Source organism: Lissotriton vulgaris, chromosome 3_1 (assembly GCF_964263255.1).
Source record: "Lissotriton vulgaris chromosome 3_1, aLisVul1.2, whole genome shotgun sequence".
In the NCBI taxonomy this organism is placed as follows: Eukaryota; Metazoa; Chordata; class Amphibia; order Caudata; family Salamandridae; genus Lissotriton; species Lissotriton vulgaris.
Window position 1 is genome coordinate 506,638,155 of NC_141689.1, and position 8,874 is coordinate 506,647,028.

The 8,874-nt window shown below is 51.9% G+C and overlaps 1 non-coding gene across 1 annotated transcript; it reads right to left on the reverse strand.

Annotated features, from left to right (window-relative positions):
- Positions 1-5,016: 5,016 nt before the first annotated feature.
- Positions 5,017-5,088, reverse strand: TRNAS-GGA (transfer RNA serine (anticodon GGA)). Its single transcript has one exon. It is a non-coding gene; the product is annotated as a tRNA-Ser (tRNA).
- Between the last annotated feature and the right edge of the window lie 3,786 nt (positions 5,089-8,874).

The following is an 8,874-nucleotide window of genomic DNA, read 5'->3' on the forward strand; positions in this document are numbered from 1 at the left end:
GATCAAGGTATTTAGACTCCTCCAGGAAATTGGAAAGGCATTTAGCTACATGGGCCTCTAATACCTTTGCTAAAAACGAGAGCAGGGAGATCGGGCGGTAGTTAAATAGAAGCGCAGGATCAGCTCCTGTTTTTTTAAAAAGAGGTACCACTATGGCTTGCTTAAAAGCCATAGGTACTTGGCCGGATGAAAGTGGCAGGATGAAAGTGCCTGGAAAAGCTGCAAGGCAGTCCTTGAGTATGTGAGGTGGGCAGCAATCGGAGGGGGCATCTGATTTAACTTTCGCTAGGAGAATATGGAAGATCTCAATGCTAATACTGGGGAAACAGCTTAGAATGCAATTGTTTTGGTGCAAAACAGAAGGATTCATGGTGAGTGGGTGCTTGGGAATGTTGGCCTTGATAGCGGTGATTTTTTCGATAAAATAGTCATTGAGTGAATTACACAATGCTTGAGAGGGCAAAGCCTTCAGTAGGATTCTCTCTGGGTTAGATAGTTCATTGACTATAGTAAATATTTATTTAGAGTTCTTATTAGAATTGAGAATGCATGTGGAAAAATTATTAGCTGTGGCTATAAGGATGCTTTTCTTATATTCTTTTCTGGCTGTGGTGTAAAGGAGTTTTTTATTAGGACAGTACTTTAGTCGCCACTGCCTCTCCAGTTGGCGTAAGGCCTTTTTTGGGGTTTTGAGTCTAGTGGTGAACCATATCTGTGTGTCGGTATGACAGGCTAATTTTATTCTTTTAAGAGGGGCATGCTTATTACTGGCTTTCAGTAGCCATTCAGATACATTCCCTTCTGTGGTGTCGATATCTGTGCCAAGCAACGGGGCTGTTTTAGATAGCGTGCAGAGGAAATCTTCTTTATTAGCAGTGTTCCATTTCCTAACAAGGCCAACTTTGGCCGTGCTAATTTTCTCAAATGACAGTAATCCAAGTGTAAATTTTAGCAGGTTGTGATCAGACCAGATACATGGTGCAATAGTGGGGATGGAGTTAGTCAGGCCATTAGTCCAGACTTGGTCAAGAATGTGACCTTTCTGATGAGTGGGAGATGAGACCTGTTGGGTGAAATTTAGATTAGTGAGAAGATCAGACATCTCAACCGATTGTGGTCCTTCGTGAGGATCTTTGTACCAATAATTCAAGTCTCCCACAAGGAGGACCTTAGCGTGATCAATCGCAAGTTTAGCCATCTGTTCACTGAGTGCAAGGGGAAAAAGAGGGATCTGATATGGAGGCCTGTAGATTAAGACACAAACAAAGGAGTCGTAAATAGATTCATGTTTTATTACTATATTCTTGATTTCCTTGAGAGGAAGACATGTCAAGGAGCAGAACTTATAATTAGTATGAATGATTGCTGCCACCTCCCCCCCCTAATTTACCAGGTGAGTGGTTAGCATGTATGATATAGTATTCAGGGGGGAGGGCCGCCAACATATCAGGAGCAGAGTCAGCGGTGAGCCATGTTTCAGTCAGCAGTAGGATTCTAGGTTTGTTTGTGAGCAAGAGGAGGAAAATGTCCAGCTGATGTTTGACAAGGGAACGGGTATTTAGGTAGTAGACAGATAGGGGCGTAGCCCCTGGTTTAGCCTGATTCTGTAAAATGTACTTGGGGGTTATGGGAGTCTGAATTTCAGGGAAGGTGATCCGTTTAGTGAAGATTTGTGTTCAAATAAAAGAGACAACATTTCACAGGTGGGGTGCAAAAGGGTAGAGTGCATAGTTTTCAACGTTTCAGAGGGATAAGTAATGGAACGGGCATCGTAACTGGACCCTGGGCCCGGCTGGGCATGGACGAGCGAAGACGGGCTTGCCTTTGGCGCGTCTTCGGAGTGCCACCGGCGCGTCCACTGCGCTCCAGCGCAGCGTGTTGCATTTACCTCCATTCCCCGCCCTCAGCTCCACCCTCTCGCAGCATGATTAGCTGCTACCGGGGGAGTCTCTAGGAGCATTCAAGGGATCCGGAAACAGCCGTCTTGGGCGTGCGGAGCGATTACAAAAACATTATTATTTTTTAGTGCAATTCAAGTTTAAAATGCAATTTCCAAGTAAAACCAATAATTTAAAAAGAAGAAGATAGCGATTCCTAACAATGCCTACAACCAATTCTAAGGCAGAATTTGCGGAGTCGTGGAGTTTGCAGAGTTTTACGCGCTATGTGTTATGAGGAGCTCGCGGAGTTCCGAAAAAAGTCACTTCGCGGAGCAAAGTTTTTTTCCTCGCTTGCGTTAATCAATGTCAAGTTGGTGAGCACGAGCAAGGAAAAGCCACCTCCCGGCGAGATTTTTCCTGATTTGCGTTCGTCAACATTAAGTTGGCAATCCCAAGTGTGGAAAATCAACCTCCCAGCGAGATTTCTGAAAGCGGGCGGTGAGATTTCTCATTGCGAGTGGTTGCGTATGCTCGCGACTGCTCGCTTTGAAAAATTCCCCGTATGAGTTGAGTATGCTGCTGCTTAAGTAAAAATCTACTTGCGCAGCAGAGAGGAAGCAGCGCCCACTTGCACTGTGCATGGTGCCATTCGTGATGATTGCACACTGCGGACAAACATCTGGCGCTGAAATTCATCGCAAACAGCATTTATCCAACACACTCCGCCGCTTGCTGGACTTCGCGTAGTGCGACAGAGTTTTTTTTGCACTGCCCTGGTTTAGCAGGCAGATGCACGATAACGTGAGAAGGGTGAATCATCTGATGGAGAATGCCACTAAAAACACACATACCAGCAGTATTACTTGATGTGAATGCTGAGAAGGCATTTGACCGGGTGGATTGGTCCTTCTTATTACACACCCTGAAGTAATTTGACTTCTGTGATTTCTTTACAGCTATGATCCAAGCTAACTATGCTATGCCCTGCTCCAGAGTGCTAGTTAACTGGGTCAGTTTGGACTTATTTGCTCTGGGAAGGGGGATGAGATAGGGATGCCCCCTTTCCCCACTCCTCTTTGCGTTTAGTATGGAACCCCTGGCAGCGAAGATAAGGGCTATGCCGGCGAAATGGGATCAGTTTCAGATCAGTGGAACATAAAATGTCACTATTTGCCAATGGCATTTTGTTAACTCTCACAACTCCGCAATACTCCCTAAAATCGCTGCAAAATGAGCTACGACTCCTCGAAGAGGTGGCGGACCTGCGCATTAACCTAAGTCCTTCCTCCTTAATCTTACATTATCTGACGTAGATATAAAGGTGCTGGTGGCCTTGACCCCCTTTCAGGGGGGCAAAAAAAGAGCTTACTTACCTGGGCAACAATAGATCTACCGAGCTATTTAACTGGTTTCAGGCTAACTATCCTCCATTCCCACGACAACTGAATGTTGACCTCAGACAACGGGCCCCCATGTATAGTATATATTCTGGCTCGGCAAAATACATGCAATCAAGATGACGGTTTTACCAAAGTTTCTTCATCTCTTCCAAAACATCCCCGTTGACCTCAATCAGGACTATCTGCATACACTCTAAACTATGTTACACAATTATATTTGGCGGAATACCCTTCGACTTGCTTAGGCGACTGAAGGATGAAGGGGGTCTAGCTCTCCTGGATTTCCATCATTATTGCAAGCAGCCCAATTACGAGTAATTACTAAATGGTCCCAGCATGAGTCAGACAAATACTGGTCCATATAGATAGGGAAATAGTGGGGAGAATCATCTTGGATATCATATGGAAACTAAAATCAGAATGCCCCATAAATGCCTACTTAAGCACCCCTACAAGATCAACCCTTAAGACATCGGATGAGATGATTAAGTCAACCGCCTGGAAGATGTTCCTCTTCTCATTCACTCTAATTCACTTCAACCTGGCATTCTCTCCGGCCACACAAACTGGCTCATTTCTTTCGTGGAGGGAGGGGGCTGGCTCACCCTGTTTGAGCATTGTCAATGGGACTTTATCCCTCCGAGCTCTGAGCACTTCCATTACCAACAGCATAGACACTGGCATTTACATTCAGAGGTTCGGGAAGCTGCAACTAGAGAGCTCACAACAATAGAGCATTTTGTGAAAGAGGCTGGGGCCGCCAAGAGTACCACCTCCTTTTTTTAGGTCTCGCCTAAGCAACGCAAACTGTCAGATTTTCAACCAAGACACAGGGCCATATTATCAAGAAAGGGCGATACATTATCACCGCTTTTATCGGCAAGAAACTGCTGCTAAGGCGGGTATAATGGGCTTGATAATAGGGCCTTGTTAATTCCCATAGAAGTCCAGGTTCTGGTGTTAACATGGGCTTCTATGGGAATTCACAAGGCCATATTACCCCCAGGTCCCTTATGTCCTCGTCCCATTCATTACAATGTGGAGATAACCATCTCCTGACAGAAAAAAAGAGCAGAGGCATGCTGGGACCCAAATACTGCTCCTCCCACCGGTGGTACATAAGCAGCACTTACCCAGCATCCCGTCTGTTCTTTTTTTCTGTCTGCCGACAGAATGGGCGTGGTGTGCTGTTCTGCTGCTCCTGCTGGGCTGGAGTGGTGTTCCTTTCTTCCTCCCCCGCCCGACTGTCTGGCTTTGCGGGCGGGTGGTTTTCCAGGTCTGTCTCCCGGCCTGCCGGGCTTGCTGGGGGGTCATGACATTCTTGGCCGGTGTGCTGCTTGGCCTGCGGGCCCTTTGCGGCTGGTGCAGCTCCTTGGAGTTTGTTTCCGGGTCTTGGGCTCGTCTCCTGTTGCTGGGCGTATGGGGAGGCATGCCGCCTCTCCTGTGTGCTGTGCCTTCCCGCTGTTGGGGTGGGGGCCCTGCTGCTGTTGGTGTCTGGCTCTTGCTCCAGGGTAAGTCCCGCATAGCGGATTTGTACTCTATTGCTCTCCCCGGGCTGCCGGAATTCGTCCTTGAGTTGCGTTGCTGTTTTGTTGTGGTGTTCGGCGGTGTCACGGGTTTGTCTCCCTGCTGGACTGACTCTGCCTTTCACCGTTGGACGTGTCCTGGCTCTGTGCTTCGGCTTCCTGTCTACTTTCTTTTCAGGTTGGCCTTCTGACTTTCATGGAGGCGGCTCCTTGGGATGCCGAGGTTTGAACCCGAGACCTCATGCTTTCCAGGCATGCGCTCTTCCACTGAGCTACATCCCATCCAGAGCGTTAACTTTTTATTGGTTGACGAGAAGCCGGCATCCGCAACTCTCAGTGTGGTTGTGTGCTCTGCTGAGGCGCGTCCCCAGTTCGAGCAGCGCTTCGTATAGGGCAGTTTCTGATGCCCTTGCACCCATGGCGGAGGCTGGTATTGCAAAGGGGGTTACATGGCTCTGGCAGGACCTACCTGGGTACGATTATATGGCCAGTTGCATACATACATACCTTGGTGCCGGCTCCTGCAGTTCAGTGTTGACGGCCTGCACCTTTCTAAGCTGGCTATGCGGTTTCTTGGTGCCACGCTGCTGATCTGCATCAGTGGTGTTGGGGTCCGTGGCTCCTTGCTCCGCCTTCTGCGTGGCTGCTGTGTGTCTGTGTCCTTCTTCTGCTGCAGGGGTTTGTGCCTGCTGCACTGTTGCTCTCCTTCTGCCTGGTTCCTCTGCGAGTGTTGGGAGTGGAGGTAGTCTCCCGGCTGTTGCGGTCGCCCGTGCAGCTGAGGTTCGTGTCTCAGCTTCGTCGCCCTTGTTCCTGTAATTCTGGCCCTCTGCTCCTCTAGGTTGCTTCCAGGCCCCCTCTCTCCTGCTGAGGGGGTGAGGGGGGTGCCGGGTGCCCAGTGGTGTGTGGCTTGGTCCTGGTTCCTCGCCCGGTGGTGCCTCTTTTTTGTGTGGGGTGCCGGTCCGCCTGCTCTTGTTCTGTTTTGGCGGGTTTGCCGTGGCAGTGTTGGGTGGCGGTGTCTCCTGGTGTTTTTTCCTGGAGCCTCCTGCTTGCGCTGCCTGTCCTCTGCCGGTGCGCTGCTTCCCCGCTTTTGCCCTCGGTGTTGGTCTGCGGGGCAGGGATTCTTCCCTGTTTGGGCTGTTCCTCGTCCTTTGCTCCTGCCTCCTGGGTGTTCTGGGTGGCTGGGCTGCTGAGCTGGTGTGTGCTGTGCTGCTGGTGTTTTGATATGCCGTGTGTGCTGTCTTTTTTGGACTTGTTTCTCCTGCGGGGGCCTGGTCGCCAGTCTGGCTCTCTGCTTTGGCTGCCTTCTGCTCCCGGGCGGCCTCAGCCTGCCTGGGCTGGCGCTGCTCTTCCTCTGCCGCTTGCAGCGGGTCTGTGCCGGCTTGTCCGCTTGGCACGTTCCCTCCTGGGCTCCCGTGTTGTGCTCCGTTATGTGCCTGTGGGCTTTGTTGCTCTTCGCTGCTTTGCCTCTGCTGTGCGTGCTTGGCCCTCGGCTCGCTTATGCTTGGCCTCTCTTGGGTTCCTGGTCCTGCCGGGGTTCTGCCCACTTTTCTGATGTTCCTGCGCTGTCCTGCTCCTAGGGGTGTTGTTGGTGCAGGTGCTGTGGTCTGGCCTTGGGTGTGCTGGGTCGGCTCTCCCTTACTGGGGGTTCTTGCCTGTGCTGTAGGCTCAGTTCCTCTGCTGGTCGCTCCTCCTGATTCCGCTGGCGAGCTTGCGCTCACCTGGTCTTTTTGGTTCCGCTTGGTTGGGCCTGGTTTGTTCCTGGTTGAGGCCGCCTGGGGTGCCTGTGGCTGTCGGCTTCTTAGCTCCCTTTCCTTTTGCTTCCCCCTCGGGGTGTGCTTCTGGGGGCGGTTTGCATTTTGGTTCCCTGGGGTTCATGCCTCTGCTGTTTGGGCCTTGCTTTCTTTCACTTGCTGTGTCCCTGGCTTGGTGCTTGTTTTTCCCCTCTTTTGGTCTGCTGGGGCGTCTGTTGGTTGCCCTTTTTTTCGGACTTGCTTCACTGCCTGTGATCTCTCTGTGGGTCCTGGTGGGGCGTTCTCTTGGTGTCTGGTGTTGTCCTGGTGGGTCCTTCTGGGCCTGCTCCTGCCGGCGGCCCTCTTCGTGGGCTTGGTTCACCTCGGGTTCCCTTGTCCGGTCCCGTGTGGGTTCCTTGTGTTCAGTGCTTCTGGGTTGGCATGTCCGGGGTTGCCTCCTGTTGCTCCTGGTCTGCCAGCTTCCTGCTGGTTTGTCGTGTCCTCTGGCTGAGCTTCCTTGTCTTCCTGAGCTCTGGGCGAGTTTTGCTTGGTGTTCCTAGTTTTTCCTAGTTCGGTTGTCCTGGCTAGCTCCTGTTTTTTTCCCTTGCTTCCCCGGGCTCTGTTCCCGGTGTGTGTCTGTTTTGGAGCCCCCCCCCTCTTTGGTTGAGGTGAGGTTCTGTGGTGTGCCTCTTGCCTGTGAGGTCTTCCCTCCTGGCTGCGGGTTGTCCGGGCTCTGCTGCTGCTTGGCCCTCTGCCTTCTCTGCTTCTTCTGGTTTCCGTTTGTTGGTTTCCTGCGTTTTGTTTTTCTGCCGGCCTTGCAGTTGGTCCGGTGGTGGAGTGCTGGGAGTCTCTGTCAACCTCCCTGCCCTTTTCTTTGCGCTGGGCTCTGCGTGGGCTCCTTTCAGGGGCTGGTTGGGCCTGTGGGTCCTCCTGCCCGGGTGTGTTGCTTGGCTCCGGGCCTGGCTTCCTGGTTCCTTGTGCGTTTGTTGCCCTGGTTTGTGCTGTCTCTTGGCTCCTCTTCGGTGTTGGCTGGGGTAGGGCCTGGTGCATTTCTGGTCTGGGTGCTGTGTTCCCTGGGGCTTTTTTCGTTGCTTGCTGCGTGCTTCGCCTGGGTGTTGGGTGCCTTTGCGGTCCTCCACCTTGTTAGCTTCTGTTGTTGTCTTATCTCTGTGTTGCGGTTCCAGTTCAGGGTTGCTCCCTCTGCTCCGCCTGTTCTGGGTTTTTGTCCACCCTGTTCGGTTGGCAGTCTTCTTCCCTGCGGGGCTTTTGGCCTTCTGGTGTTTGGTTTTTGTCTCCTTCCCTGTCCTTTGTGGTTTGGTTGGGGTCAAGTTCCTGTTCTGCTCCTGGGCTCTTGCTGGGGCGCTTCCCTCTGTGGTGCAGTTGGTTGTCGTTTGGTGGCCCTGGTGGTGCTGGTTTTTCTTCCCCAGTCCTGGCCTCCTCTGCAGGGTTTTGTTGGCTTTCTCCTCTGTGCCCTCTGCTGGCCGGGTTGTTCGCTTTGGTGGGGTGGGCCGGTTTCTGGCCTGTGCCTTCCTCCTTCCTTGTTGGTTTGGGGGCTTGGGCCTGTTGCCTGGATGGGCTTCTTTCTTTGGCCCTCTCTGGGGCGGTCGGGGTTTGCTCGGTGTCTGGGCGGGTGCCAGGTCCTATGTGTCTTCCTGGTGGTTCTGGGCTGGGCGGGCTTGTCTGTCCTTGACCATGTCCTTTTGGCCTGTTTGCCCTGTCTCCTGTTTTTCTGGTTGGCGGCCTCCTTTGTGTGGCCCTGGCCTTCTGTTTTTTTCTTGGTTATCTCCGGTCCTTGTTTTGGCCCTGCTGTCCTGTTCTGAGTTGCTGGCCGGTTGCTTCCTGCGGTCCCCCTTCCATCCTTCTCGGTGCTCCCTTGGGTTGCTGCGTTTAGTTTGGTTTCCTGGGTGTGCTTGTGGTTTCAGATGGCCGGCTTTTCTGCTTTGGGATTCTCCACATTGTAATGAATGGGACAAGGACATAAGGGACCTGGGGTTAATGCTCTATTACTTACCGGTAATCTTCATTACTCCGAGTGCTGTTGTCCTCGTCCCATTCATACGCCCCTCCCTCCCTCCCGGGGGGCCAGCCTTCCAGTCTGGGCTTGGTTATACAGACGGGATGCTGGGTAAGTACTGCTTATGTACTACCGGTGGGAGGGGCAGTATTAGGTTCCCAGCATGCCTCTGCTCTTTTTTTCTGTCGGGAGATGGCTATCTCCACATTGTTATGAATGGGACGAGGACAACAGGACCCGGAGTAATGAAGATTACCGGTAAGTAATAGAGCATTATCAAGCCCATTTTCTCCCGATAAAGGTGGCGATAATGTATCGCCCTTT